The sequence below is a fragment of the Daucus carota genome, chromosome 6, assembly GCF_001625215.2.
Source record: "Daucus carota subsp. sativus chromosome 6, DH1 v3.0, whole genome shotgun sequence".
Classification (NCBI taxonomy): Eukaryota; Viridiplantae; Streptophyta; class Magnoliopsida; order Apiales; family Apiaceae; genus Daucus; species Daucus carota.
This window is the reverse complement of record NC_030386.2, coordinates 13,558,674-13,564,871: the sequence shown is the minus strand read 5'-3', so window position 1 is coordinate 13,564,871 and position 6,198 is coordinate 13,558,674. Positions and strand designations below refer to the sequence as shown.

Genomic DNA, 6,198 nt, shown 5'->3' with positions numbered 1-6,198 from the left:
GAATATTAAAAACATTTCACCACTTCTATCTTAAATTTAAAATTTGACGGTTGGCCCTCCATTCTCATCAGTAACACAAAACGCAACGTTCCAATAATATGAGTATACACCTTTACAACTTTTATTCTTGTGCTAGATGGACCAATACTGATGTATAATATTTTCTTGCCTTTTCTTCCCTGTAAGAGCTTGCATGGTTCTCACATTTTCAAACATCTAACAACACATTTACCTGCACTTCAGAATAATGTAATTCTTTCTTATTTACAAAAAAAATATGATATGCAATGTCCAGTGACATAGTCTCGCCCAAACTAATATCTGTAGAATTGTAGAGTGTTACCGAGATAATAGCTTCCTTTCCATCACTGCGTGGAGCTCTAGCAATAATATTAACACCATATGATGAACAAATATAGTTTGCTTTAACCATTTTAGGATCAGCGCTAGAAAAGAAATGCAGGGGATGAAAGTAATTGGATTGAGAACAAAAGTTGTGATAACTAACTTCACCATCCAAATCTGCCATACGCCTTGCAATCAATTTTGGAATTTCTCTGCAATGATGCAGAGCAAGTTAATCTTTTGACTTCTCCAAGAATATTATTATCATCCACATTAATCCATAAAGAAATTTGATCCAATAAAACAACATTATTTAAGGAGTCGGCAATTCCTTTTAGTTAAAAAATTAATACACAACTCTTCGACACAATAGTTTATATGAAAACTAAAAGACAATGCATAAGTCCAAGTAAATCAGGGAGACACATACAGGCTGTTCTTGGAGGTTTCAAACCCATGCTTCTACTACAGTCTTGGCAGATAGCATAGACTTTGCAGAACCTGCAAAAGGGCAAGTAGTAATATGCAAGCAATCTACAACTTCCACCACACGGCAATCTCTTCCACTTGCCTGCTTTTATTATATTTTTTTACTCCTGTTTCCTCAGTCTTTAATTAGTTTGTTGGAACATACTTTCCGCATAGGCATTATTACCATTCCAGTTTCAAGTATTTCATTTTCAGAATTTTTAAGGAATCCATATCACATCATTAGCAAGCCAAATTTGTGGTATTCATATAGTACAGATTTAAGTTGCCAGTGTAAATTAATTTGCATGTAAATGGAATTTCATATATTATCATATGCAAACTATTGGGTCCTGTACAGTATAGAACTTGGACTCTGGCAGTCTGGCTTACAAATTCATCTTGCCAGCACTACACCATATATGGCCTATTGTAACAAATATTTTTAGTGTTACAAGATAAAGTGTTACCATAAGTGTCTTAAAATTATTTTAGCCTAAATTTACCTACACATTGTTTTAGTGTAACCATTGATATAATTTAATGTAACCGATGATACAAGGAGTCATCTATAATAACATTATATTTGATGTTACCGTTGGTTTCAAGATAAGTGTAGCTAATGACTTAATTGTTTGGGCGGCTAAAATGAAAACATGCGCGGGCGGTTCAAATTAATAAAACACAGAAGGGGGAAATAATCAACACAACTACCTAAACTCTACTCCCAGACTCCCATTATCCCCCCCGCTGGGGAACTTTCACACTCACAATCTGGGCTCTCTCACTCTCCACTCTCGCCTCTCTTCTCTTCCTCAAGTCACACATCTGCTCTCTCTTTGACTCTCACCTCTTCTCTCACTGATTGAAGGTCCATCCCCCGCTATAAAGTGTAATTTTGCTCTCGCTAATTGTGGCTAATTCGAAGGAGCGACTTTAAGGGTTTAATGGGTGTTCTATGATATTTCTAATTGGTTCTATATTTCAACAATTTCTTGGATTTTGTACTAATAAAGACTTGTAATCTTCATTTTACAGGCTTAGGACTTTTTCTCTGCGCTTGAAATTGGGGTTTCACCTGGAATTTCAATTGGGTCTTTTAATCAAGGTAAACTCGTCTCTATGGTATAAATTTGTTGAAAAGATGTGTGTGAGAGAGAGACATATGAATAGATGTGTGAGAGAGAGTGAGTGGAAGAGAGAGATAGAGAGGTAGGAATGGGGGACAGAGAGAGATACCAAAACCATCTCCATTATTTACATATTGTGTTATTCTGTTATTATCTATTAGAAATGAGTAGCAGAGACTTTAACATACCAGATTTTCACATACCAAGCTATCCAGACATATATCTTGTCCATAAAAAGATTTTACAGTACCCGGCATTTTAATTAAGTTGTTTAGGTTCGTAGTCATTTAGGATATGGGTGAAGCAATCAGGATTTAAATTCAATAGTAGAACAAATTTCAAAAAGTCAATAGGTGTGGAGTTTTTCACATTTAAGATGTAGAATATTATAAATATTGTAGATATGATAGTAGAGTGATTTAACGAATTATTTCCTTGCATATATTATGGCAAAAAATGCCTCTAAATAGGCGTGGAGTTTTTGTGCATGTGTGTCTGTGAATAGAGAACCTCGGGAGTTGGGATTGGAAATTTTGAGGAGGTTGTGAATTGTGGCAGTGTCTTATGGAGCCAAATATGCTGTTACTCTTCGATTATTAGCTCCAATTATGAGTAGAGTTGAAATATACTGACATGTTTGTTACATGAGTACTGAGCAGTTGCTTGAGTATGTAATGATTTCTGCTGAGTAGTGGCTTTGAATCGAAGAGTCTCAGCAAGTTATTTCTTTTACCTAATATATTGTAAATATATTTTCCTTTCTAATAATCAGTTTTGCAACACCCTTATCTGTTGTGGATTATATAAATTATCAATAATGTTGCTTTGATTTTGTGTATAGTGCCTTCGGAGGAGTAAAAGAAAATTTTCAGGTAAATTATTTGTTATGTATAACTAAACACTATACTGTAAGGCTATAAATTTATTGTAATGTTAGCAAAGGCTTAATTATAGTACCATAAATTTGTTGTAATGCTAGCAAAGGCTTAATCTAAGAGTGTGAAATGGTCCTCAGGTACGAACTATTAGAAATCAAGGTACGAACTTATCTTATTCAGAATTCTTCGTTTGCTATTACTTTAATGTGTTATGGTGTGTTAATTCGTGTTTAGATTATCCTAAGAATGATCATCTGTGGGAGCTTCAAGAAGCCAATTAGGAGAGATTGACATCATACAAAGCAGACCTGCTTGATTACAATAGTTTGTTTGAAGCCGTTAAAGGATGTGATGATGTTTTTCACATTGCATCACCAGTCACTGAGGAAGTATGTTAACAAGTGCTCTCGCTTATCTACTATTTTTATTGAATCTGGAAATCTGTTTTGTTTGTTACACAAGATTTAGCAACTTATGTCGTATCCAACATAGTTATACCTAATACCTGAAACCAATGTAACATAGTGTTCTTGATGTAGAATGAGAACTAAAACAAAGATATAACAGAAAATGACAAAAGGATAATTTGGCTGGATTAACAGCAAGAAATTCAACGCATAAGAAAAGAGTGTGTATAGATGGCAATCTCAATAATTAAGATAATATTTTTAAATAAGAGAGAATTCTTATTTTGTTTTAGAAGCCCTGTAAAATTCTGCTTGCTGAGGAGACTCTGCTGACTTTATCTTGTTTCTGATGGGTAAATCTGCTAGAGTTTGTGTGATTGTTTTAATGCTTCCAAATGTTTGTGTGGGTGAATCTGCTAGAGTTTGAATATTGAAACTCCATGAAATGGGTTTAGTATTAATGAAATGCTAGAGTTTACAATGATTCATTTTCATTTGCCACTTCTCTAAATAATGGTTGGTCTTATGGTTTCTCGATGGATGTTGCATTTACTAGTATACACAACATTGTTCACCAGTAGCCTTTTATCTGTTAAATCATTAATCAGCTTTTATTTAATGAACTAGTCACATACTTAAATTATACTGGTGCAAGAATGTAGTGCCTCATTCCTGAGATAAAATTATACATTCTAACAGATTTTAATTCTATATGTAGGGTTTTTGACAGTAGAAATGGCTGAGCAGCACCAGCTTCAAACTGTCTATCAGAAGTTTACTGCTCAGTATAAATTTGGTTCCCGCCTATTGCAAGATGTTAAGAGTACTTGTGGAAGCTTTCCTACGCAGAGTAGCCGTTTCGCTTATGGTAACTATACTGGTGCAGGAATGTAGTACCCCATGGAACGAACATACATAGCCACTCTGGACCTTCCTTCAGCTTTTTCTTCACCTATCTTTTTTCATGCACCGGCTGATGAAGGTATTGCTTGTTTCATGTAAATATTATATTTACTTTTTTTGTAAGATTATTTAAGAAATTTGGACCATGTTTTTGCTAAAGATAGAATGTATCATTTATAAAGAAAGAACCCTTTTCTATTGAAACACGAAGTAGAAACTAGTTGGTCATATCCGATAATAAAGGATGACTAACAATCACAGTGGAGAACCAAGTATAAATCAGTTTTATTGTGCACCTAAATTAAACATATGAACATGTAATATATTGAACAAAGATGGACCATGTAACTTATTGTAGTGGAACCAGGTCCATGAAACGGGGGACAAATTCGAAAGTATCTCTAGCTAGCTTTGCCACGAGCTGCACTTGCCTTTCGTGAATTGGGTTGTTGCAAACCAGGTAGTACATATAGAGTTTTACTTATTGATCTAGATTGATTAACATATCCATTATCATATGGATTTGGATAGATGAAATGTTTGTGTTGTCTGATTGTAAATAAGAAGTATTGACACGTTGGTCGTAGTAATTAAAAATAAATTACGAATTCCATTTCGGTTGTGTATCCATCATATCCTTCTGGTAGGGTGCTTTAGAAGCAATTGATGCTCTACTTGACTATCTTTGTTATTTTCTTGTTATATGGTTTGGCATCTCAACATATTCTGTTTAATGTAATTCTGAAGGTTTTGATGGACATGGGCTCACCAATAAGCAAAGAGGTTCGGCTTGTCTCCTTTCATACAGTGTTCACAGGCTATTGGGGAGAATGTGCCAAAGAGATCTTGACACAAGCCCGAATTTTAATTTAAAGTTTAATTAGAGTTTTATATTGTACCTAGTTAAATTCAAAGTTTAATTAGAGTTTTATATTGTACCTAACTAATTCCAATTTCATGCACTAGTACTCATGATCTTGATTTGGTTGATAGGCTGGTACTGTTGTTTTTGTTCTTGGATTGTATTTGTTGTTGAATGTTTGATAAATTTTGATATGGGGAAGTGTTATTTTTAAATGTTATATTGTCTTTTTTTTAAGAAAATGTTGGTAAAAGTCCTGTAAAATGTAGTTATTGAGGTAAATGATTTATATCTCTGTGTTGGTAAAGATTTAAAACTGTTGGTAAAGATTTAAAAATTGTTGGTAAAGGTACAAAAGGTTTATATGAAAGTGTTACCATAGGCCTTGTGGTTACACCGTAGGTGATGTAACAAATACCACGGTAATGTTACCATAGGTCCATAGTTACACCTCTGTTAGTGTTACCAAAACAAAACAAAGGGTAGGCATAGACGTATATAGTTACACTTTTTCAGGTGTAACCGAAAATAAAAAAAGTGTTACCCTAGACCCTTATGATAGCACCGATTTTAGTTATGATCCTGTTTCATGAAAAAGTGTTACCATAGCCTTTTGTTTTTCACTTTCAGCAACACTTTCTGGCCTTTATTCACACTTTTTTGGCTGTTACAATAGGCCACATATGGTGTAGTGCAGTGTAAATGAATTTGCATGTAAATGGAAATTCATATATTATCAGATGCAAACTACTTGGTCCAGTAGAGTATAGAACTTGGACTCTGGCAGTTTGGCTTACAAATTTGCAAGCCTGACAGCATTCTACAAAATACTCAAAGAAAAGAAAAGGTCTTGATTTATAAAACCTTCAATCCGGCAAATATCACACAAACAGAGTCCATCGTCCATAAACTTCAGATTTTATTAATCTATTGGAAGACCATCTCTATAGAAATATAGTAACATCTGGGATTATCCGTGTCATTATTTTAATGATTAATGAATATTACGTGAATATTATATGAATTTTGTGAATTAATTGTTCCTTGTCCTATTAATATGGCTGCTTGTATACGATCAAATTTGAGGAATATTAATTTTTATATGATTAGTACAAAATATAGTTTATTTAGATATTTTCATATTGATTTATGTATTGTCGTATGATTTTATATTTAGTTTATAGATTTAATTACGTATATTATAT

General features: G+C 33.6%; 1 long non-coding RNA gene across 15 annotated transcripts; it reads left to right on the top strand.

Annotated features, from left to right (window-relative positions):
- The first annotated feature begins 1,473 nt into the window (after positions 1-1,473).
- LOC108203534 (uncharacterized) lies at positions 1,474-5,208 on the top strand. 15 transcript variants are annotated; one of them, XR_010284954.1, is made up of 6 exons: positions 1,485-1,764; positions 1,852-1,921; positions 2,785-2,815; positions 2,928-3,210; positions 3,947-4,210; positions 4,879-5,208. It is a non-coding gene; the product is annotated as an uncharacterized LOC108203534 (long non-coding RNA). The 15 variants fall into 15 exon arrangements; XR_001803421.2 differs by having other exon boundaries at positions 2,923-3,210; XR_001803414.2 differs by adding an exon at positions 4,499-4,591 and having other exon boundaries at positions 1,474-1,764; positions 1,852-3,210.
- The last annotated feature ends 990 nt before the right edge of the window (positions 5,209-6,198 follow it).